Below are 10,973 nucleotides of genomic sequence, written 5' to 3'. Positions count from 1 at the left end.
AAAAAAAAAGAACAGCTTTTAGGTGATACATTATGGTTGGGTTGGGCAGGGAGAAACGTTAGGTCCAGATTCTCGTTCAGCTGATGAGCATAGACAATGTTTAGAAATGGCTTTGTGACTAGCCTGAGCAGCAATAGCAAGACCCTGTCAAAAAAAGAAAGAAGGAAGGAAAGAAAGAAAGGAAGAAAAGAAGGAAGGAAGGAAGGAAAAAGGAAGAGGAAGAAGAGGAAGGAAGGAGGAGGAGGGAGGAGGGGGTATAAGGAGGAAGGGAAAAGGAGAAGAAAAGAAGAAGAAAAACAAAAACAAAAAAGAGAAGAAGGAAAGAAAGGAAGCAGGAGGAAGGAGGAGGAGGATGAAAAGGAGGAGGAGAAGAAAGTAGAGAGAGAAGAGGAGAAGGAGGAAGAAGAGGAAACGAGAAGAAGAAAAGAAAAAAGAAAGAAGAAAAGGAAGAAGGAAAGAAAGAAAGAAGAAAGAGGAAGGAAGATGAAGAAAAAAGAAGAAAGAAGAGGAGGAGGAAAACGAAGAAATGGCAAAGTGGCTGAGAACCTAGGTGTGAGAGCTGAGGTCCCAATGAGGAGGACATGTTCATGTCCAGTCTTTCCCAGGGTTTATGGGGCATATTTCATGGAGGTGACAATGAGGAGACATTTGGAACATCTCATCCTATGTAGTTGGTCACAAGTGAAGTTAGTGTTAAAATTCTGCCAAAACAACTATGTCATTCCTGCTGTGAAGCAGGAGTGGCAGGGAACAAACCTCTCGAACACTGAACTGAGGAAGTGGCTCTTTATTCAGCCAGCAGCTGCGGGGGTTGGGGGGGTGGGCTACAGCCTCATTCACCGAGCTCCCGGAGCTGAAGCTTCTTTCCCCTTTTACAGGCCTACAACGCTAAAGGGGCAACTGAGGGGGAACTATGTCATTGTCCATTTGCTGGACATCCAACCTTACAATCTTTTGGCTTCACTGATTTGCTAATTCATATGCAGCGTGAGCAGGGACCAGCAGCGGAGGGTGCTTGCAGAGACGAGACAAGACAAAAGCAACAAGCTGTTTGTTGGCAGAGGTGTTTCCAGGAGGGAGCCTGGTCTGTGGAGAAGTGGGGGTGTGAACCAGTGCAGGGCTCCAGCCGGCAGGGATAACATTCATTTGCAGCTTTTTCAAGGTTAACAGATGCAGAGATGCTGAACTAAAGTGGGAGTCATTTTCCCAGCTCTGGTCTTTTATTTTAGTTTATTTTTTCCTTCTTCACCCTCCTCATCTGGAAGGCGGGGAGGGAGGAGGTGAAATAGAAGGAGGCGAGAGGGTCTCCCCTTTCAGCTGCACATGTTGTAAAAACTTCATGTAAAAACCCTGTTTTCAATGGTCTAGAACACTTTTATAAATCCCTCAGAGAAGAACAGTGACCTTCTGGGCACCTAGAAGGGAATGACACTTTGGAGGTGAAATCACCCTGAACCTTGTCATCTGGTCCAGACAGAGCCAGCTAGGGAAACAACGCGGTGGGGCAGGGGGGAGGATCTTTCTACCACATGCACTATATAATTTATTCCCCATCACATCTCAAAGAGGTAGGAATTTTTATTGCCATTTTACTGATTAGAAAACTGTGGCTTAGAGAGTTTAGGTTAACGTGCCTGAGTTTGTGTAAAGTCTGTGGTAGCGTTTATACCAAGTTTACAACCCAGATTTTTTGGCCCCAACTCTTTTGTCCTTGATTGGAAAATGATATCTGTAAGTGGTGTAGTGATACCTGAAGGCACTCACTAGCAACATAAAATCTGAGTTGTCCTCCTACATCCCAACAAGTACAAGTGCTCTGTGGTGTCATGATAGATTTCTCATGTTTAATTCTAGAAGTTCTATCAACTTTTGTCTTGTATGTTTTGAGATCATTATATATTAAGTACATATGATTTGGGCATTAAAACTTCGTAGTGAATTGAACTTTTTATCATTATGTAGTTATTCTCCTTGTTTTTAGTATTTTTGGCCTTAAGAGCTGTTTTTGTCTGCTATTAATATTAATATAACTACGCCATCCTTTGACTTTCAACCTTTCTGACCTCACCCTTTAGATGCCTCCTACAAACAGACTATAACTTGCATTTTTTAATCCAGTGACAAGATTTATCTTTTAGCTGATGAACTTAATCTTTTGCATTTATTATGATTATTAACATATTTAGATTTATTTTTCCCATCTTATTTTTTTTTAAGACGGTGTCTCACTCTGTCTCCCAAGCTGGAGTGCAGTGGTGCCTAGGTTTTCTTCTAGGGCTTTTATGGTTTGGGGTTTTACATTTAAGTCTTTAAGCCATCTTGAGTTAATTTTTGTATAAGGTGTAAGGAAGGGGTATAGTTTCAGTTTTCTCCATATGGCTAGCCAGTTTTCCCAGTACCATTTATCAAATAGGAGACCCTTTCACCATTGTTTGTTTTTGTCAGGTTTGTCAAAGATCAGATGGGTTGTAGATGTGGTGTTATTTTACACTGTTGGTGGCTATGTAAAGTAGTTCAACCGTTGTGGAAGACAGTACGTGGTAATTCCTCAAGGATCTAGAAACAGAAATACCATTTGACCCAGCAGTCCCATTACTGGGTATATACCCAAAAGGATATAAATCATTCTACTATAAAGACACATGCATGCATATATTTATTGCAGCACTATTTACAATAGCCAAGTCATGGAACCTACCCAAATGCCCATCAGTGATAGACTGGATAAAGGAAATGTGGTATATATACATCATGGAATACTATGCAGCCATAACAAGGAATGAGATCATGTCCTTTGCAGGGACATGGATGAAGCTGAAAGCCATCATCCTCAGCAAACTAACACAGGAACAGAAAACCAAACACTGCATGTTCTCACTCATAAGTGGGAGTTAAACAATGAGAACACATGGACAGGGAGGGGAACATCACACACCAGGACCTGTCGGGGGTTGGAGGGCTAAGGGAAGGATAGCATTAGGAGAAATACCTAATGTACATGATGGGTTGATAAGTGCAGCAAACCACCATGGCACATGTATACCTATGTAACAAACCTGCACATTCTGCACATGTGCTCCAGAACTTAAAGTATAATAATAATAATTTTTAAAAACTCCAGGGTTCTCAACAGAATGGGAAAAAATTTTTGCAGTTTACCCATCCGACAAAGGGCTGTTATCCAGAATTTACAAAGAACTAAAACAGATTTACAAGAAAAAAACAAACAAGCCCATTCAAAACTGGGCGAAGGATATGAACAGACACTTTACAAAAGAAGACATACATGGGCCAACAAACATATGAAAAAATGCTCATCATCACTGGTCATCAGAGAAATGCAAATCAAAGCTACATTGAGATACCATCTCACGCCAGTTAGAATGGAGATCATTAAAAAATCTGGAGACAACAGATGCTGGAGAGGATGTGGAGAAATAGGAACACTTTTACACTGTTGGTGGGAGTGTAAATTAGTTCAACCATTGTGGAAGACAGTGTGGCGATTCCTCAAGGACCTAGAAATAGAAATTCCATTTGACCCAGCAATCCCATTACTGGGTATATATCCAAAGGATTATAAATCATTCTACTATAAGGACACGTGCACACGAATGTTCACTGCAGCACTGCTTACAATAGCAAAGACCTGGAACCAACCCAAATGCCCATCAACGATAGACTGGACCGGGAAAATGTGGTACATATACACCATGGAATATTATGCAGCCATCAAAAATGATGAGTTCGGATCCTTTGTAGGGACGTGGATGAGCCTGGAAACGATCATTCTCAGCAACCTGACACAAGAGCAGAAAATCAAACACCACATGTTCTCACTCATAGGCGGGTGTTGAACGATGAGAACACATGGACACAGGGAGGGGAGCACTACACACTGGGGTCTGTTGAGGGGAAATGGGGGGGGGAGGGGGGGTGGGGAGCTGGGGAGAGATAGCATGGGGAGAAATGCCAGATATAGGTGAAGGGGAGGAAGGCAGCAAATCACACTGCCATGTGTGTACCTATGCAACAATCTTGCATGTTCTTCACATGTACCCCAAAACCTAAAATGCAAAAAAAAAAAAAAAAAAACTCCAGGGTTCTAAATAAATTTGAAAGGCAGTCTAAGCCACAAGAACTTCAATTCCTAGACAAGTCCTGGTGCTGTGCTGAGCTTAGAGCCAGTGGACTTGAGGTGCATGTGACCTAGTGAGACAGCAGCTCATGTCACCCCTCAGCCTCCCAAAGTGCTGGGATTATGTGAGCCATTGTGCTCAGCCTAAAGACAAAAACTCTTGAAAGCAGGAAGAAATGACATCTTATCTACATAAGAAAAATAATTTTAATAACAGTGAAATTTCTCATCGGAAAACATGGAGGCCAGAAGGAAGTGGCACAACAGTTTTCAAGAGATGACAGTGATCTCAGTGGCTAAAAACCAGGAAAGGTCAATATCAGAGACATTTTGAGGTCTTAGTACTGATTGGGGTAAGTAATAAACCAATAGTTCAGTAACAAATTTAACAGGGAGATCTAAGGAATGAGACAGACAAAAAAGGCCTTGATAAGATCCTACTTTTCCCTAGTGGTCTGGAAGACTGCACAAAAGCAAACCTGCATGCATGTTCAGGAGAAAATGGAGAGGGCCTGCTATGGTCTGAATGCATCTCCCAACATTCGTATGTTGGAACTTAATCCCTAATGTAACAGTATTAAGAGGAGTGGCCTTTGGGAGGTGATTAGTTCATGAGGGCTCTGCCATCATAAAATTTTCAAATAAAAATTTTAGAACTGAAAAACATTGTCAACTAAAGAAAAAAAATCAGGCTTTTAAGGAATTATTATTATTATTATTATTTGACACAAGGTCTCTGTTGCCCAGGCTGGAGTGCAGTGGCAAAATCTCGGCTCACTGCAGACTCCATCTCCTGGTCTCAAGCAATCCTCCCACCTCAGCCTTCTGAGTAGCTGGGACTAGAGGCATGCACCACTGCACCCGGCTAATTTTTGTATTTTTGTGGAGACGGGGTTGGACCATGTTGCCCAGGCTTGTCTCAAACTTCTGAGTTCAAGTGATCCGCCCACCTCAGCCTCCCAAACTACTGGGATTACAGGTGTGAGCCATCGTGCCTGGCCTAAGTTAATTTTATTCAGAACTCTCACTGAAGATTGCAACCCGGGAGAGTCTTTCAGAGAGTTTCTGTTAAACTGCTCCAAAGTAGTGTTTCAGCCCACAGCTTATACACAGGTGGTGGCAGCTCTGCATGTAGCTTAGAAGTTACATCAAATGTGCTCAGAAGTTACATTAGAGCAAAATCACATCAAGACTTGGTTATGAGGGCGCATCTGGTTACAGATTACAGACGCCTAATTATTAATCCTATCAGGTGTCATCTTCTGTACAGGAAGAGGCAACGATTAGGAGCACAGATCTTTTTTCTAAAACTGCAGTGATTCACGCAAGAGACACAGCAGCTGGTGCTGCATCCTGCTGATCATCTTCAGGGCATTCTTCCGGAGGGCAGTGCTGAGTCACTGAGTCAGGGGCCTTGTAAAATTCTTTTTTTTTTTTTTTAATTGTACTTTAGGTTCTGGGGTACATGTGCAGATCATGCAGGATTGTTGCATAGGTACACACATGGCAAGGTGATTTGCTACCTCCAACCCCCCATCACCTATATCTGGCATTTCTCCCCATGTTATCCCTCCGCAACCTCCCCACCCCGCCGCTGTCCCTCCCCTAGCCACCCCCCCAACAACAGACCTCAGTGTGTGACGCTCCCCTCCCTGTTTCCATGTGTTCTCATTGTTCAACACCCGCCTATGAGTGAGAAAATGTGGTGTTTGATTTTCTGTTCTTGTGTCAGTTTGCTGAGAATGGTGGTTTCCAGGTTTATCCATGTCCCTACAAGGACATGAACTCATCGTTTTTTACAGCTACATAGTATTCCATGGTGTATATGTGCCACATTTTCCTTGTCCAGTCTATCATTGATGGGTATTTGGGTTATAAAATTCTGATAAGGGATTTTGTGAAAATCTGCTGTTGAGCCGAATGAGCAAACATGGTTTCTTATATATGGTACTTTGTCTCACAATAACTGAATCTAAAGCTCAATGAATGGGTTCAAAGGCAAAATGAAGAGGACACAAGAAAGAATCACAAAACATGAAGACAGAACAATAGAAATTACTCCAAACAACGGAGAAAAGTAAACTGAAAACCAATGAATAGAGCCTCAGGGACCAGTGGAACCAAAAATTCAATCATTTGTGTCATCAAAGTCCAGGAAACAGAAAGAAGAAAGAGTTGAAAAAGTATTCAAAGAAAGAATGAAATTTTGCCATATCTAAAAATAGAAACCTGTTGAATAGCATGTGCCTCTACACCTAGCTAATTTTTGTATTTTTAGTAGAGGTGGGGGTTTCACCATGTTGGCCAGCATGGTCTCAAGTTTCTCACCTCAAGTGCTCTGCCCCCCTCGGCCTCCCAAAATGCTGGGATTATGTGAGCCATTGTGCCCAGCCTAAAGACAAAAATTCTTGAAAGCAGGAAGAAACAACATCTTATCCACATAAGAAAAATAATTGTAATGACAGTGAAATTTCTCATCGGAAAACATGGAGGCCAGAAGGAAGTGGCACAACAGTTTTCAAGGGATGACATAAAAGAAATACCAACCAAGAATTCTTTAGCCCGCAGAAATGTCCTTAGGAATGACAGATCAAGATATTATCAGATGAAGGAAAACTAAGAGAATGTGTTACCAGCAGACTTACCTTGAAAGAATGACTAAAGAAAATTCTTACAGCAGAAGCGCAATGATACAAGAAGGAATCTTGGAACCTCAGAAAGGAAGACAACAATAAAAGGAGCAAAAATATCAGTAAATAGACTTTAGTTTTCCTCTCAAGTTTACTAAATGCTGCTTGATGGCTGAAGTATAAATTACAACATTGAGGTGATTCCCTATATAAAGAGGAAATATTTATTTAACATTTAATGTCATAAGTGGGGAGAATAAAGGGATTAAAAGGAGGTAAGGACTTTACATTTTACTGAAATTGGTAAGAGAAATAAACAAAATGTGGTACATAGGCACAAGTGACCATTATTCAGCCATAGAAAGGAATAAAGTACTACTAAGTGTTATAACATGGACAAATGAACCTTAAAAACATTATGCCAAGTGAAAGAAGCCAGGCATAAAAGGCCAGGCCGCATAGTGCATATGATTCTATTTATTGAAATATACAGAATACACAAATTTATACAGATGAAATTAAATTTGTGGTTGCTTAGGGCTGGGGTGGGGAGAGCAGACTGAGGAGTGGACAAAGGAGTTCTTTTTGGGGTGATGAAAATACTCTCGTTAGATTGCTGGGCGCAGTGGCTCCCGTCTGTAATCCCAGCACTTTGGGAGGCCAAAGTCGGCAGATCTATTGAGCTCTGGAGTTCAAGACCAGCCTGGGTAACACAGCGAAAGCCTCATCTCTACAAAAAATACAAAAATCAGCCGGGCATGGTGGCACGTGCCTGTAGTCCCAGCTACTTGAGGGGTTGAGGCAGGGAGGACCATTTGAGTTCGAGAGGTTGAGGCTGTAGTAAGCCAAGATCCTATCACTGCACTCCAGCCTGGGTGACAGAGCGAGACCCTGTCTCAAAAAAAAAAAAAAATTATTAAATAAAAAAAAAAAGTTAGATTGCAGTGATGTTCATACAGCTCTGTGAATATACTAAAAACTGCTGAACTGTATACTTCAAGTGTGTGGGTTTTATTGTATGTGAATTACATCTGAATAAAGCTGTTTTTTAAAAACAGATCACAGATTTAAATGTCAAACATGAAATTAAACAACTTTAAAAATAAAACACAGGAGAACGTCTTTGGGAGGAGGGCTTGTGAAGAGTTCTTAGACATGGCACCAAAAGCATGATCCAAAAAATGTTTTTAAATCAATAAACTAGACTTCAAAATTAAACATGTTTGCTCTAACAAAGACCTTAAGAGGACAAAAGGACAAATTACAACCTGGGAGGAAATATTTGCAAACCACACATCTGACAAAGAACTCATACCTAGAGTATGTAAGGAATTTTCAAAACTCAAGTTTTTTAAAAAAGCAATCCATTTGGAAAATGAGCAAAGAATGTGAAGAGACATTTCACCATAAAGGACATGTACATGACAAATAAGCACATGACAAGATCATTATCTATCAGGGAAATGCAGCCTCCCCTAGGCCTTAGTCATTTTTTGCTCTTCTTCGGAAAAGGCAAAGACAGAGACCTATGAGTCAGAGCTGGGGGCAGGAAGTTGTAGGGAAGGGAGAGAAGATGTTAATGGAGTCATAAGAGACACAGTCCATCTCACATCTTGGAGCTGGAAACAGGTTGACTGTGTCTTTCATATCTCCCAGAAGCACCCGCCTGAAAATGCACACCCATAAGCCAGGCAAGAGGTTGCCAGTGGAAGCCAGGGAGACTCACCTGGTTAAAGTCCCAATCTCTGCATTGGTGGCTGACATTGCACAGAGCAAGGGTTGGCAAACCTTTTCTGTAAAAGGCTACATAGTAAATACTTTAGGATGTCCAGGCCATGTGTTCTCTTTGGCAACTACTCAGCTCTGCCATTAAAGCAGTAACAGACAATATGTAAATGAATGAGTGAGACCATGTTCCGAGGAAACTTTAATGGACACCAAAATGTGAATTTTATGTAATTTTGATGTGTCACAAAATATTCTTTTTATTTTTCTCAAGCACTTGAAAGATGTAAATAGTATTCTTAGTTTGCAGGCTATAGGAAACCATAAAGGGTCAGTAAACCAGGGGCCATAATTTGCTGACCCCTGATGAGCTTAGATGAGGAGGTTCACTGTTATGCATACCATTGTCACTCAACACTTGATTTACAATGCAGTGACGTCCCTTAAATCCATAAATTTGGCCAGACTCAGTGGTTCATGCCTGTAATCCCAGCACTCTGGGAGGCCAAGGTGGGCAGATCACTTGGGGCCACAAGTTCAAGACCAGCCTGACTAAAGTGGTGAAACCCTGTCTCTATTAAAAATAAAAAAATCAGCTGGGTGGTGTGGTGGCGTGCACCTGTAGTCCCAGCTACTTCAGAGGCTGAGGCAGGAGAATTGCTTGAACCCGGGAGGCGGAGGTTGCTGTAAGCCGAGATCACACCATTGCACTTCAGCCTGGGCGACAGATTGAGACTCCGTCTCAAAAACAAACAAACAAATCTATAAATTCTACTTCTAGGAATTTATCACAAGGAAATAATCATGGCTGCACACAACAATTTGACAGCAAAGACTGTTATCCCATCCTGGTTATAACAATGAAAAAATCTGGACACATTCAAATATCCAGTGACAGAGGAGTGGCTCAAAAATCTGAGGCCATCCGAAGAATGGCTGCTATGCGGCCATGTCAACAATCATCCTGTGATCTGGAAAGAAAGCAAATGTGGTCAAATATTAACAATGAGTGAATCCAGGCCAGGTGTGATGGCTCACACCTGTAATCCCAACACTTTGGGAGGCCGAGTTGGGCAAATTGATTGAGCTCAGGAGTTCAAGACCAGCCTGGGCAACATGGTGAAACTCTGCTTCTACAAAAAGTACAAAATTAGCTGGGCGTGGTGGCTCATGTCTGTAGTCCCAGCTACTCAGGAGGCTTAGGTGGGAGGATTGCTTAAGTCCGGGTGGCAGAGGTTGCAGTTAGCCGAGATCACACCACTGCACTCCAGTCTAAGCAAGAGAGCAAGACCTTGTCTCAAAAAAAAATTTAAAAATTAAAAATAACAATTGGCGAATCTAAGTGCAGGATATATGAGTGTTCACTGTCAACTTTTCTGTAGGTTTGAAATGTAAAAATAAAGTTGGAAATATATTTGTAAGTAAAAAATGTTTTTTTGTGAAATGTAAGTTAATAGACTTACAGACTCATCTCCAGCCCATCAGATGTTAAATAAATATAAATAAAGTTATTCTCTGTTAAATAAATATAAGTATCTTCTCTCTTTTCATAGAAAGTAGTATAGATTAACTAGGTAATATTTATCTACCTAGTATCTATTCCAATCACACTCAATGTAATTTAAACTATATGTAACATGAGATTTACAGACAGAAAAACAAATAATCTTGATGTTCTCTTTTTACCGTTATCTTGTTCTAAGGGCAAAGAAAAGCTTAACTTGGCCAGGTGTGCTGGCTCATGCCTGTAATCCCGGCCCTTTGGGAGGCCGAGGCAGGCAAATCACTTAGACCTAGGAGTTTGAGACCAGACTGGATAACATAATTAGACCCCATCTCTATGAAAAATAAAAAAAGTTAGCCAGGCCTGGTGGTATGCACCTGTAGTCCTAACACTCAGGAGGCTGAGGTGGGAGGATTGCTTGAACCTGGGAAGTTAAGGGTGCAGTGAGCCATGATCACACCACTGCCAGGGGACAAAGACCCTGTCTCAAAAAAAAAAAAAAAAAAAAAAAAAAAAAGGCTTAACTTACTTGGGTTTTGAGCAGTTGAACAAAAACCTTGCCTTTACATATAAAACACAAATTATCTGGGAAGATTTCCTTGGTAGGTGTGGGTGCTCTAGGCTCTACAGGTGGAAATGGCATTTGGGAATTCATCCCACGGTCTGGCTTCTTCTCCAGGCAAAGGCCCATTCTTGTTGGGTTAGAAGTTCTTGTTTGAAAATATAACTTGGGCCGGGCGCGGTGGCTCAAGCCTGTAATCCCAGCACTTTGGGAGGCCGAGGCGGGTGGATCACGAGGTCAAGAGATCGAGACCATCCTGGTCAACAAGGTGAAACCCCGTCTCTACTAAAAAAACTCCAAAAAATGAGCTGGGCATGGTGTTGCGTGCCTGTAATCCCAGCTACTCAGGAGGCTGAGGCAGGAGAATTGCCTGAACCCAGGAGGCGGAGGTTGCGGTGAGCCGAGATCGCGCCA

Source organism: Cebus imitator, unplaced genomic scaffold (genome assembly GCF_001604975.1).
Source record: "Cebus imitator isolate Cc_AM_T3 unplaced genomic scaffold, Cebus_imitator-1.0 Scaffold647, whole genome shotgun sequence".
Taxonomy (NCBI): domain Eukaryota; kingdom Metazoa; phylum Chordata; class Mammalia; order Primates; family Cebidae; genus Cebus; species Cebus imitator.
This window is presented reverse-complemented; position numbering follows the sequence as displayed.